At 38.1% G+C, this 15,344-nt stretch overlaps 1 protein-coding gene and 2 pseudogenes across 2 annotated transcripts in view; all 3 read left to right on the plus strand.

The window, feature by feature from the left end:
• FAR2 (fatty acyl-CoA reductase 2) overlaps nucleotides 1–15,344 on the plus strand; it is a 137,647-nt gene that overhangs the window by 66,331 nt on the left and 55,972 nt on the right. The window lies entirely within an intron of this gene.
• Nucleotides 8,861–11,295, plus strand: LOC132434256 (uncharacterized; annotated as a pseudogene).
• Nucleotides 11,339–12,869, plus strand: LOC138413858 (uncharacterized; annotated as a pseudogene).

A 15,344-nucleotide genomic window follows, 5' to 3' on the forward strand; every position in this document is an offset into this window, starting at 1 on the left:
AATGTCCACCTTCTTTGCACCTGTTCATGCACCACCAGGCACAGCTGTGGAAAATTGTACATGTGTGCAGATTGATGCCAGTAATTATCTCCTAATTTTGGCTAGACCCTCATTCTTACTTAGCTGTACTCTGCCTGCCCTGATCATCTCCTCAAAATTCTTATAACAGCTCCTTCACTTCTTTACCATCCTCCTCAAACCCTGTAACCCACAATTTTCCATGCCATTTTCAGCTCATGACTTCCCTTCCTATTTCAAAAGGAAATGGAAGCCTTAAAAATAGGAATTTTGTCAATTTATCCTTTCAGGAGGATACCTGCATGCATTTATCTATATTTACACCAAATTAGTATATGTCTCACCTCCTGCCAAAAGTTAACTCTTGAACTTGTCTCTGGATTGCGTTTGCAATTCTCTCATCTCACTGGGATTTCTCTATCAAAGTTCTACAGTATTTTAGGCAGTAGGAAAGACGTTTATAGAGAAGCTGGGTAAGATTAGTAGACTAGAATGAAAATAAAGATCCTGAGTCAGGATGACAGGTGTTGGAATTTTTAAAGTGCAAATTAGAATATCTCATCATATTTTCCCTGTAGTACATGATGGGGATGCAATTTTAGCAGCTTTGCGTGTTGTGGAAATGCACCTTTATGCACCTCTCAGTATTTTTCCATAAGACTCATCCACTTGAAAACTGACTATTACTGAGTCACTTCCTCCAGTAAGTCCTGAAGTGTGTGGTCAAACAAGAGTGTATACACTGAGGAGTCCAGCAATGGTAAGAAAATAAATCTATAGTCAATATGCTTTTACTAATGGTTGGGCTTTTTCTCTTGGAATAAATCTGGAAGCCATGCCAGAACCTTTCACCACTTGTTACCTTTTCTGAGTGTGCCCTGGCTCAGGTACCAGTCGGTTCCCCCAGCATCACTGGTTACCTGCAATGGGCCAAGCATTGTGCTATCCCGATGGCTGTGTCCAGCTCTGGGGGAAAAAATGTGGTGGGTGATGGGAGCAAATAAGACAAGGGTTATATTTTTGTCAGGAAATAAACTGCTGCTAGCCACATACCATGTTGCTTCTCCAATAATTTCAGTGAATTCTAGGTTGAGTTAAAAAAAAAAAAAGAAGTCTTCTCTTGTGGAATCAGTCAGCTGACAGAGAGACAACTAGTAGAGCAGATGTGCTTTTGTTACCAAAGCTCTAATGTTCAAAAAGAATTGCCCTTAACCTCTTGAAATACCAAATTACACCCTGAACTAAAAAAAAAAGCAACCAGCGCGTAGCTAGGAAGAAGAGGGATATTGCCTCCTTTCGTAAATTTGAGTCTTAGTTTCTGGTTTGGGAAGCAACAAATCAAAGATGCCCAAACTTTTGAAACAAGAAAACCAGAGCAACAGAGTATCAATCATGTTAAACTGGTGATATATTATCATCTTTAGCTTTAACTAAGCTGGTTAGATTGGTCATGATAGAATGAATACATTTCTAACACTTGCTAATTACTAGCTCAATCTAAAATATAAAGAAACTCTTTTTCCTACCTTGTTTTAATGCATTTGTGTAATAAGTTAAAGATAAGGACTTCTGTGCTCATGAACAGAACCAGCAATTCTTTGCAGGTTGAAAATACCTAAAAAGTTCTAAACCCAAACTGGGAAGTATTATTAAATCCACTTTGAGCTAAGCGCAGAAATGGTTGGTATAGTGCCCTCAAATAATAGTTTAGACCAGTTGTTCTCAGAATGTGGTCTGCAGACCTCTGAGGTCTCGAAGATACTTTCAGGGATCCACAGGGTCAAAAAATTTAAGATGTTATTTGCCTTTTTTATTGTGCTAACACTTGCACTAATGAAAATACAAATGCAATGTATTAAACTTAGCACGAATCAAGGCAATACCCCAGACTGTACTAATAGTCATTGTATTCAAAGCTTAAAAAGAAAATAATGTTTCATTTAAGAATGTCCTTGAAGAAGCAGTTAAAAATAATTATATTTCAATCCTTGCTTACATGTCTTTAATATTTTGTGTGATGAAATGTAAAGTATATAAAGAACTGCCCCCTACCAGAGTTGTTTCCAAGACAAGCACTTGTGTGATTGAGTTGTGAGCTGAACTAGCTGATTTTTTCATGGAATGTTGTTTTATCTGAAAGAATAACTCATAGACAAGCTATGGTTATTCAGATTTGAGTATTTGGCAGACATTCCCTCAAAATAAACTAAGTGAATTTGTCGCTTAGGAAAACAACTGACAGTGTTTTTGCCAATGAAGAACTTGAAGCTTTCAAATGAAAAATAGAGTTTTGTAAGACTTCTATCAGCTTGACAGCTTCCCAGTACTTAAAGACTTTCCTGATAAGATTGACTAGATATTAACAAATATGATTTTTTAATATTATATAATGAAACGTGTTAACATTTGTAAGATCTGTGTAACTCGGTGAATTGTCATTTTCCAGGTGACCAATGCATGATGTTATAAAATTATGCATGAGTAGAAGATCCATCTAGATAGTGAGATAGGCCAATGGATCTTAGTGTAACAGAATCTGAAAAGTTCGTTGATATGGTTTTAGACTCCACATTGTACTAAACTTTAAGAAACTATAATTTGCCAAGCTTTTGGTATAATATCAAAACAAAAATCCACAATTATCTAGAAAGGCTTTTAAAATACCCCTCCCTTTCCAACTACATATCTGTGTAAGGCCAGATTTTCTCCATATGTTCAACCAAAATAATACAACAGATTGAATAAAGAAACAGATATGAAAGTCTAGTTGCTTCTACTAAGGCAGACACTAAAGAGGTTTGCAAAAATGTAAAACAGTGCCAATCTTCATAATATAGATTTTTTAATTTTGGAAAATATTAGTCACTATTCAAAGTCGTCACTTCTCAAAAAACATGTTATTTCTGTTAACATTTAATGTGCTTATCATGGTTTTAAATGATAAATATTTTTAAATCTCAGTTTTATTTTCAAATATGTGAAGTATTGGTGGGCATATCCACATAAAGGCTCTTTGGGATATTCAATAATTTTAAGAGTATAAAGAGATACTGTTTGAGAACAAGTGGTTTAGCTGATCCTAGTGAGAGAAGGGCTCTTTTACCTATGCTAAACTATAGCTACAGAGAAACCAATATGTTTTGTGACATTTAATCCCAAGAGAAATGTAACTGGTTTTGTTGTTTATTGATTAAAATATGCTTCACAGATTGCAGCCAAGGCATTTTTAAGGAGATCCAGCATTTCATTAGTCAGAGTTCTTTGGTTGAAGGCAACGGAAATCAACTAAGGCAATTGAATTAGTTTTCTATTGTTGTGTAACAAATTACTCAAAATTTAGCAGCTTAAAACAACATGTAATTATCATCTCACAGTTTCCATGCAGTTTTAGAACCCATAGAACTTGTCACTTATTTTTTAAATTTAATTTTATTTATTTTACATTCAGCAGGTTCTTATTAGTTATCTATTTTATACATAATAGTGTATATATGTCAATTCCAATCTCCCAATTCATCCCACCACCACCTCTGCCACTTTCCTCCCTTGGTGTCCGTACATTTGTTCTCTACATCTGTGTCTGTATTTCTGCCTTGCAGACCGGTTCATCTGTACCATTTTTCTACATTCCACATATATGCGTTACTATACAATATTTGTCTTTCTCTTTCTGACTTACTTCACTCTGTATGTATGACAGTCTCTAGATCCATCCACGTCTCTACAAATGACCCAATTTTGTTCCTTTTTATGGCTGAGTAATATTCCATTCTATATATGTACCACATCTTCTTTATCCATTTGTCTGTTGGTGGGCATTTAGGTTGCTACCATGACCTGGCTATTGTAAATAGTGCTGCAATGAAGAGTGGGGTGCATGTGTCTTTTTGAAATATGATTTTCTCTGGGTATATGCCCAGTAGTGGGATTGCTGGGTCATATGGTAATTTTATTTTTAGTTTTTTAAGGAACCTCCATACTGTTCTCCATAATGGCTGTATCAATTTATATTCCCACCAGCAATGCAAGAGGGTTCCCTTTCTTCCACACCCTCTCCAGCATTTGTTGTTTGTAGATTTTCTGATGATGCCCATTCTAACTGGTGTGAGGTGATACCTCATTGTAGTTTTGATTTGAATTGTTCTAATCATTAGTGATGTTGAGCAGCTTTTCATGTGCTTCTTGGCCATCTGTATGTCTAGGAAGACAGTCACTCTTACAAAGGGATCACTGAGTAGATTAGGCCCACTTCGGATAATCTCCCATTTCACTTAATTAAGGACGTTCATTACACCTTTGTTATATAAGGTAACATAATCATGGGAGTGTAAGCCATTACCGTTGCCATATTTTATTGGTTAGAAGGAAATTACAAGACCTGCCTATTTTCAAGGGGAGGGGACTATAAAGGGTGTGGGTCACTGGGGGTCATTTTGGGATTCTGCCTTCCATAGCAATGTAAACAAATAGAGAATTTATTGAAAGTAAATGAGGTAGCCACACAATCAAAGGAGTGGCTGAAAAGCCAGCCTTGGAAAGGACAAGAAGCCCTTTTCCATTTCCTAAAAGCTATCAAAAACTTGCTTTTTGTATCAAGAGGACAAATATTGACTAGATTATCTAGTCAACATGACATTACTAGGTGAATCAACTCCATATTTTCTTAACGTTGTGTTCCTTTACTCAAAGTTTAAAATCCTTTCCCTTGGCTAAGTGGGGCAGAGAGTCTTGAAGGACAGTCCCACAAAGACTATCCACAGTAGAGAAAGAGGTACTGCCCCAAAAGGAGGTTTTGAAAAGTAGAAGGAGAAAAAGATGCTGGAAGGCCAAGATAAAAACGTCCACGAAAGTCATCAGAACCAAAGATAGCATAACTTTTCAAAGAGCAAAGGCAGAGAAATATTATCCTTCAACAATATATACTCATGATGTAAAATTTGACAAATCTTTTATACTTATAAGCTCAGGTTTTGAAAAAAACGTCTGAATAGATCATTATTATATATCCCCATTGACTTGTTTTTTAATGACACAAAATAGTTTCACATTATAGTTTGACTATTTCATTTCGTTTTCCTCTAAGAGTTTTATAGGTCTTTAATCCATTTTGAGTTTATTTTTGTGTATGGTGTTAGGGAGTGTTCTAATTTCATTTTTTATATGTAGGTGTCCAGTTTTCCCAGCACCACTTATTGAAGAGGCTGTCTTTTCTCCATTGCATATTCTTGGCTCCTTTATCAAAGATAACATGACCATATGTGTGTGGTTTATCTCTGGGCTTTCTATCCTGTTCCATTGATCTATATTTCTGTTTTTGTGCCAGTACCATACTGTCTTGATTACTGTAGCTTTGTAGTGGAGTCTGAAGTCTGGGAGCCAGATTCCTCCAGCTCCGTTTTTCTTTATTAAGATTGCTTTGGCTACTTGGGGTCTTCTATGTTTCCATACAAATTGTGAATTTTTTTGTTCTAGTTCTGTGATAAATGCCATTGATAGTTTGATAGGGATTGCAATGAATCTGTGGATTGCTTTGGGTACTGTAGTCATTTTCACTTTGTTGATTCTTCCAATCCAAGATCATGGTATATCTCTCTATCTGTTTGTATCATCTTTAATTTCTTTCATCACTGTCTTATAGTTTTCTGCATACAGGTCTTGTGTCTCCTTAGGTAGGTTTATTCCTAGGTATTTTATACTTTTTGTTGCAGTGGTAAATGGGAGTGTTTCCTTAATTTTTCTTTCAGATTTTCCATCATGAGTGTGTAGGAATGCAAGAGATTTCTGTGCATTAATTTTGTATCCTGCCACTTTACCAAATTCATTGATTCTCTCTAGTAGTTTTCTGGTAGCATCTTTAGGATTCTCTATGTATAGTATCATGTCATCTGCAAACAGTGACAAGTTTACTTCTTCTTTTCTGATTTGGATTACATTTTTTTTCTTTTTCTTCTCTGATTGCTGTGGCTAAAACTTCCAAAACTATGTTGAGTAGTAGTGGTGAGAGTGGACAACTTTGTCTTTTTCCTGATCTTAGAGGATATGGTTTCAGTTTTTCACCATTGAGAATGATGTTGGCTGTGTGTTTGTCATATATGGGCTTTATTATGTTGAGGTACGCCTACTTTCCTTACCTTCTCTTAAAGACAAATGCCTAAAGTCTTTGTTGATAAAATTCATTGTACATTATCAGAGAAAAATAAGAGTGCTGTTTGTGGCTTATTGTTCTTCTGACATGGAATAACTTCCTATGGAGAGAACTGTGACAGGTACAGTGTTAGCTTTACTTCAGAACTTAGTCCTTCATAAAGGCCTAGCTGCATATTTCCAAGTGCATAGGATATTTACATTTATTCAGATTTTCCTGTCAATTTATTGACACAGGTTATGATCAGGAACTTCCATTAGGAAATAAGGATTTCCGATTTGCCATTTTATATCAATTTATGTATAATTAACTAACCTTCATATTGACCTTTTTAAAAAATATAATTTCTCGCATGGTTCCATTGGTGTATGGCAGTGACTAAGCTCCTGGAATCTCACTACATGAAGTGACTAACTTGATGACTTTTCTTTGGACAGGTATAGTTAATGAATACTGTGTCTAATAATTGACAGTAACAAATTCTGATAACTCTTGTATCTGCAAATGAACTATGTATTTTATATATATATATATATATATATATATATATATATATATAATCTGTGCTCAGATTTTGTACCAAGTTTTCAGTGTTAGTCTACGAATCAGTTGCCTTTTTGGTGGACTGAGTTCATGATGTTAAATCAATCTCCTTGTAATCAGGCTTTCTTGTTAAAGATCTTCACACTTTCCAACTATTTTGTTTCCACACAGTTTCCTTGGTTGGATAAAAGGTTGAGATATAGTTGAGAGGACTGGAAAATAGAAATCTCCAACCTTATTTCTAAACTCTGCTTGAATTAATCTGAACATAGGTATTTTAACCCATGTGAATAGCAGAGGAAATGACTATATCTTGTCAGAAGAAATTAGGACACTTTGATCTATAACCCTTTCATGCCAAGCTGATATAATATGTTTATTAATCACTGGTATGCTCTTCTACTCTCTGTGCATAGATTTCCACTATATTTTTTAAAATTCTTTAAATAGTCATTTATTTCAGCTTCTAGTATTGGGAAGCAGGAACACAGAGAAAAAATACTTTGTAAAAGTTTTAGTTATTGATTTGAAAAGATGTGTTTCTATTCTACTTCTTCCAGTACCTGTGTTTTATGAGTGACCCTGTGAGCTCTGATGCTTGTAATAAATGCAGAGAGAGTCTCTCCATCACAGTTACCTTAGTGCATGCTTGAAGCCTTTGAAGCTCAGACTTCAGCCCTGGCTGGACTGAAGCCATGGTCTGCTGCATCCTACCTGTGTTATCTGCATTCCACTATTATTAGAAATGAGAATTCTCAAGTAAGCAGGTTATTTTTTGTCTTGTTTTAAGAAGAAAAACCATCATAGGGACAACATAGACTTACATTAAAGACGTAAGCTGTGGAAGAAAATATGATCTGGATCAGAGCACCTCCATCAAATTCCCTACATCAGCATTTCTCTTACCACCTATATCTGAATCCGTTGGGGTGTTCATTAAGATGCATCTACCTGGGCCCTACCTCAAACTTTCTAAATCAAAATCTCAGAAAAGGAGTTCTAGTAAAGAACAATTTTAGCAAGCTTTCCAATGATTCAAATGCCCACTAGGGTTTGTGAATTAGCCCCTGACTTTTTATTCATTGATTAAGAAGTCAATCAGTCCTTTCAGTGCTGACTCACTTATTTGTTGATTCAATAATATTTATTGAGACACTTTTCATTACAAAGTACTGTGCTAGTTGACTTTTGAGGAATAATACAGTATAAAATACAGCATCTGCATCAAGTGTTTTACTACATAAGCTGGATGACAAGATATGCTCTCAATATTTGTTAACAAATAAGCACAAGATATTTGGATTCAGGGTTAAAGTAGTATTCATAGTATAGCAACCAGAACAAGAACAATTCTGGTCAGATAACACTTAGAGTTCTCTTTTACTTATTACTCTATTTGATTATTAAAACTGTTCTGTGAAGTAGGTAGAATATTATTTAACAGAAGAGGAAATTGAGTCTCAGAGCTGACAAGATTGGAGATTCAGAGTTACATTAACAATTAGCCACAGAACAGACTCCATTTCTAGATTTTCTAGCTCTAGTTCAGTGTTCTCACTGTGCCTACATTGTAACTCACATACTTTTTGTTACTTAAGCTGAGGCAGTTTAGAAATAGAAGAGTTTATCAGTAATGAATACTTAGGTTGAAAATCGGGCAAAAGATATCATTCAAAATCAAGTAAATAAAACTTCCCGTCCATGTTAATGTTATGTTCAGCTACCAAGCCATCAAGCAAGGATTTTGTTCTTTAAAAATGTGACAGAAGTCTGGTGGGTGGTGAATGTGTTAGGAGAAAATATAATAATTGTGATGTGCCAACTTGGCTGGGTCACAGAAATAAATTTGTGAAGGGAGCCCCAGCATCCCTGAAGAGCTCAGTAATCATTTTTCTCTGTAGGCCAGAACTTACAGTGGGAAATGGTGTAATAAATTGGGAAACCTAAATGCAATGAGGATCCCAGGGTGACTGGGGACAGATAGTGACCCTTAATTGCCAAAGTCAAGGTATCATGGTTAAAAGGACATAAATGACAGCAGAGTCAAAGTAGCAATCAGAAAAGTCTGACTTATAGAGACCTATGGCATTGACTGTTTCATCATGGTGTATGGGAAAGCTACTAAATTCTTTCTTCATCTGTATAAGCAAAAAAGTTCTAAGTCAACTGAACAAAAGTCTAACTTGAATCAAAAAAAAAAAAAAAAAAACAGTCATGGCCCCAACTGAATTCCCAGACTTGAGTCAGTGTACAGACCCAGAACCCCTTGAATGAAGGGAAGGACAAGTCCCCTTGAGAAAGGATCCCTCTATACTGCTAAAAATTTATACTGTTAATCTTTTCCCAGCCATCCCCAAAGGGACCTATGGTCTTTCCCAGGGTAACTGCACATTGGGGAAAAGGAAATAATGAGAGCTTTCAGGGACTACTGAACATTGGCTCTGAACTGACACTAATTCCAGGAAAACAAGAACGTCAGTCTGGTGACAAAATAGGAGCTCGTGGAGGTCAGGTGATCAATGGAGCTTTAGGTTAGGACCATCTCACAGTGGGCTCTGTAAGTCCCCAAACCCATTCTTTGATTATTTCTCCAGTTCAGGAATACATAATTGTAATGACATACTCAGCAGCTGGTAGAATCTCCAAATTGGTTCCCTGTCCTGTGGAGTGAGGGCTGTTATGGTGGGAAAGGTCAAGTGGAAACCACTACAACTGCCTCTACCCTGAAAAATAGTAAACCAAAAGAAATACGTCATTCCTGGAGGGACGGCAGAGATGAATGTCACCATCAAGGGCTTGAAAGATGCAGGGATAGTGATTTTTACCACTGCTCATTCAACTTGCCTATTACAAAAAACAAATGGATTTTGAAGAATGACAGTGGATTATTGTAAGCTTAAAACAGTAGTGACTACAGTTGCAACTGCTTTACCAGATGTGTTTGCATTGCTTGAGAAAGTTTACACATCCTTTGGTGCCTGGTATGCAGCTGTTAAGCTAGCAAATGCTTTTTCCTCCATCCCTATTAATAAGACCACCAAAAGCAGTTTGCTTCTACCTGGCAAGGCCAGCAATACACCTTCACTATCCTACCTCAGGGGTATATCAACTTGCCAGCCCTACGTCATAATTTAGTTTGGAGGGATCTTGATCACCTTTCCCTACCACAGGATATCATAGTTGTCCATTACATTTATGACATTATGGTGATTGGACCCAGTGAGCAAGAAGTAGCAACAACTCTAGACTTACTGGTAAGACATTTGCATATCAGAGGGTGAGAAATAAATGCAACAAAAATTCAGGGACTTTCTATCTCAGTGAAATTTTAGGGGCCCAGCAGTGTGGGGCATGTTGAAAGATCCTTTCTAAGATGAAGAATAAGTTGTTGCATTTGGCCTCTCCTACAACCAAAAAAGGAACACAACACCTAGTTGGCCTCTTCAGATTTTGGAGGCAACATATTCCTGATTTGAGTGTGTTACTCTGGTCCATCTAGTGAGTAATCCTAAAAGCTGCTCATTTTGAGTGGGGCCTACAACAAGAAAAGGCTTTGCTGCAGGTCCAGGCTGCCATGCAAGTCTCTCTGCCTCTTGAGTCATATGATCCAGTAAATCTAATGGTGCTGGAAGTATCAGTGGCAGACACTTGTCGGTGGCTCTTTGGAGCTTTCAGCAGGCCTCTACTGGTGAGTTCCAGCACAGGCTCTTAGGATTTTAGAGCAAAGCCCTGCCATGCTCTGTTGGGTAACTGCTCTCCTTTAGAGAAACAGCATTAGGCCATCATGAGCTGGGTGTTATCTGCTCCATCAAACCATAAAGTTGAGCACGCACAGCAGCACTCCATCATCGAGTGGAGGTTGTATATAACCGACGAGGCCCAATCAGGCCCTGAACACACAAGTAAGTTACATGAAGAAGTGGCCCAAATGCCCATGGTCCCCACTTTTGCTACACTACCTTTTCTTTCCCAACCTGCCCCTATGGCCTCATGGGGAATTCCCTACAATCAGTTTACAGAAGAAGAGAACACTCTGGCCTGGCTTACAGATGATTCTCATGATGTACAGGCATCTTCCAAAGTGGACAGCTGCAGCACTAGAGCTCCTTTCTGGGACATCCCTGAAGGACCGTGGTGAAGGGAAATCCTCCTGGTGAGCAGAACTTCAGGCTGTGCACCTGGTTGTTCTCCTTGCTTAGAAGGAGAAGTTGTCAGATATGCAGTTATCTACGGATTCATGGCCTATGGCCAATGGTATGTCTGGATGGTCAGGGACTTGGAAGGAACATGGCTGGAAAATTCATGACAAGGAAGTCTGGGGAAGAAGTATATGGAATGGGCAAAAGCCCAAAGATACTTCTGTCCCATATAAATGCTCACTGAAGAGTAACCTCAGCAGGGGAAGATTTTAATATTCAAGTGGATAGGATGACCTATGCTGTGAATATCAGTCAGCCTCCCTCCCCAGCCATCCCATCATCACCCAGTGGGCTCGTGAAGCCATGGTGGCAGAGATAAAGGTTTATGTACTGGCTCAGCAACATGGGCTTCTGCTCACCCACTGCCAACTTGGCTGCTGCCACTGCTGAGTGCCCTATTTGCCGGCCCAGAGACCAACACTGAATCCTTGAGATGGCACCATTTCAAAGGGTGGTCATCCAGGTACCTTGTGGCAAGCTGATTACAAGCATACTCAGAGATATTGCAGGTTCAGTTCCAGACCACCACAATAAAACAAATATTGCAATAAAACGAGTCACATGAATATTTTGGTTTCCCAGTGCATCTAAAAGTTATGCTTACACTATACTGTAGGCTATTAAGTGTACAATAGCATTATATCTTTAAAAAAATGTACAAACATTACTTAAAAAATACTTTCCTGCTAAAAAATGCTAACCATCATCTGGGCCTTCAGCAAGTCAATATTTTTACTGGTGGAGGGTCTTGCCTCAGTGTTGATGGCTCCTGACGGATCAGGGTGGTGGGTGGTGAAGGCTGGGGTGGCCGGGGCGGTTTCTTAAAATCAGACAACAATGAAGTCTGCCACATCAATGGACTATTCCTATCACAAATGATTTTTCTTTACTATGTAATACTGTTTGATAGCATTTTACACACAGAGCTTCTTTTTCTTTTTTTTAACATCTTTATTGGAGTATAATTGCTTTACAATGGTGTTAGTTTCTGCTTTATAACAAAGTGAATCAGCTATACATATATATATATAACCCCATATCTCCTCCCTCTTGTGTCTCCCACCCTCCCTATCCCACCCCTCTAGGTGGTCACAAAGCACCGAGCTGATCTCCCTGTGCCATGTGGCTAAATCCCACTAGCTATCTATTTTACATTTGGTAGTATATATATGTTCATGCCACTCTCTCACTTCGTCCCAGCTTACCATTCCCCCTCCCCATGTCCTCAAGTCCATTCTCTAGTAGGTCTGCGTCTTTATTCCTGTCCTGCCCCTAGGTTGTTCTTTTTTTTTTTCTTTAGATTCCATATATATGTGGTAGCATACGGTATTTGTTTTTCTCTTTCTGTACATTGAACTGCTTCGATCATGGAAGAGGCAGTATCTTGTTCTTACTAGAATAGACACTTTGGATATGGATTTGTTTTCCTTACATGAAATGCTTCTGTCAAAACTATCATGAGTATACTTATAGAATGCCTTGTATACCGTCATGGTATTCCACACTGTATTGCTTCTGCTTAAGGAACTCATTTCCCAATAAATGAAGTGTGGCAATAGGCCCATGTTCGTAGAGTTCAGTGGTCTCGCCATGTTCTGCTCCATCCTGAAGCACCTGTATTGATAGAATGGTAGAATGTCCTTTTGAAGACTCATTTACAGTGCCAGCAATGTGGAAAAACCTCACGGGGCTGGGGTAAGGTTTCCCAGAGGGATGTATATGCTCTAAATCAGCATCCAACATGTGGTGCTGTTTCTCCCATAGCCAGGATTCACAGGTCCAGGAATCAAGGGGTTGAAACCAGAGTGTCACCACTCACCATTACCCTTAGTGGCCCATGAGCAAAATTTTTACTTCCTGTCCTCATGACCTTTTGCTCTACTGACCTTTTGCTCTACATGACCTTTTGCTTACTGGTCCTCATGTCCTTTTGCTCTATGATATCCACACCTAACAGGGTGTAGCACACAGTAGGCAGTCAATACACCTACTTAATCAATTACGATGAAGTGATGGATTTAGGTCATATCTTTCTCCATTTTCATTTCTGTTAAATTTGGAGTTTTTTATGAAGACTTACTAAGGAGCTAAGCAGAAGCAAACTAGGAGGAATGTGATGAGGTGATTGCTAAATTTTGTTTTCTTAAGCCAGCCCGGACTATCCCTCCCCAGCTGGGATGATTTCCAAATTGGTTTCTCTTGACCATGGAGCGTTGCTAATTCAATTAGTGAGGCCTATGCCCCAACATCCCTGGACGTTATTATTCCTCCATCAAGAACTTAAAATTTCTCCCAGAAAAACTTTATATAAATAGCCCACAGTGAAAGGTATCTAAATTCATTGCTGAACTGCATAATTTGGCATATACTCAGGAAACCAAAGTAAAACGTAGAGCTCTCTGATGAAAACTTTTTTTCACTAAGTACTTGACAAACAGATATGTGATTTATATATATGAAAGTTGGGATTAATAGTCTAATCTACAACACAGAGACTAAAAGAAATTTGGTTAAATAAAAAGTGGGGAATCTTTATCTGGAGAAATCTTCCTGCATCTTCACTTTGAATTCTATCAAGATTCACCACATCTGTAATTTGCTTGGGTAAACGTAGTTAATTATGAATGATTCAATATGGGTAAAATAAGATATGACAGTGGATTATATTTCTACTTAGCCTCACAAACATATTTAAGCTTTGAATCTTGACTTTTTAATAGGATGGACAGAATATTATAAACTGAGAATTTTAAAAAGTCCTAAACACTGATTCTCTGAAAAGCGAGGCAAGTTTTCTCCAAAAGCACATTGAGCGAAGTCTAGAAGCATTTGGGTTGTCACACCCTGCTGGGGAAAGGATGTCATTACCATCGAGTGAATAGAGGCCAGGGTGCTGGTAAACACCAACGTACATTGCCCTGGACAGCCCCTGCTACAAAGCTTTACCCATCCCAAAATGTTAATAGTGCCAAGACCAAGAAACCTTGACAAAGTGCGATTCCTGAGAGGCAAAGCACCTTTTTTCTTTTCTAAAAATGTTTTTCTCTCAAGGGCTACCAAGAAGTGTGGATTGTCTACTTAAATACTTGAATCTTAATTTTTTATTTTCCAGAGGAGCCACCCAAAGAAGAGTTAAAGTTCCCACATGCTTTACACCTGCAAGAAATGTATGCCTTGGCACAACTGTTGTGATTAAATATTTTAACACCTGTTCTCTAGAAATTAGAACGGCCTCATTTCTAGAGAACAACAGGAGAGTGAACACTATCGAATTCCACTCGTGACCATGGAAAACTGGCAATCTTAAGGAGAAAAGATGCTCCAGAATAGAAAGGAAGAATCTAAGCTGCATAAGGCCTGTTCTCTACTAGTCCCAGTGCCTGGGTAGTGCCCTGCACACAGAGACATTCATTAAAAATACATTGGCTGAAAAAAAAAAAAAAACATTGGCTGACCCTCACGGGTCCCATCTTTTTTTCCTTCAAGCCTCAGAGACCCTGCATTATACAGGATGGTTCAGAGATTGTCAAAGTAGTTTAGGCTTCTCACAGACCATATTAGGAGCATGAGGAATAGGAAACTGGGCTTTGCTCTCTGCATAAGTAATCTGAGACTTTATGAAAGGTAAGCCGTGATCCAGCCAGCTGTTCTAAACCTATTCTTCCTCCTAGAGTTGTATATCCTCCATTACTGAGTGTAAAATTATTTTAATTTTTGAAACAATTTAATTGTTTTAATGAATTATATTAAGGATTAACCATTCCTGGACCTTGCAAATCTATAACGTATAAAATGGGTTTTCCGGGGCCAAATTTCGTATGGGAGTTTCCGGGTCCAGGAACCAAGGCATGTCTTGAGAGTAGAAGCAAGAGTTTGACGAAACATCTCTGATGATGTTTTGATCTGAGGATGAGGACTTCTCTTTGACGTTTTTCAGAATCACTTGCCTTAATTAGAGTCCTGGCCACAACTCCCCTGCCACCTGCTCTTGACAATGGGTAGTGAATGCCAGGAGATACTGGCATATGTTTTGCTTTCCTCTCAGAGCACTCATTGTACTGTGCTGGTTTCTGTTGTGTTTGAGAAATACTTGGACTCCGGACAGAGCAGGCACATTCCATTCTTTGGGGACACTTTAAGCCTTCCTTTGTCCCACAAGAAACTGGCTCATTAGAGATACGTAACCTGCTCTCTAAAATTTTTCATCACACATTGCAAAATTGTCTGGGACCAAAAAATCTGAAGAGTATCTTTGCAGTTCTAGAAAATATAACTCTAGGAAAGCATATGTTATTACAAAACAAGCATCTGACATCTTCAGAACCAATGAGGTTGGGAAGTCACCCTAACCAAACTCAGTTTCCCATCTGTATTTTCCCGCTAACCATGCTCATTTATGCCTAATATTCTATTAAAGGAGTATGGTGCCTAAACTTTTT

The sequence above is a fragment of the Delphinus delphis genome, chromosome 11 (genome assembly GCF_949987515.2).
Source record: "Delphinus delphis chromosome 11, mDelDel1.2, whole genome shotgun sequence".
NCBI lineage: Eukaryota > Metazoa > Chordata > Mammalia > Artiodactyla > Delphinidae > Delphinus > Delphinus delphis.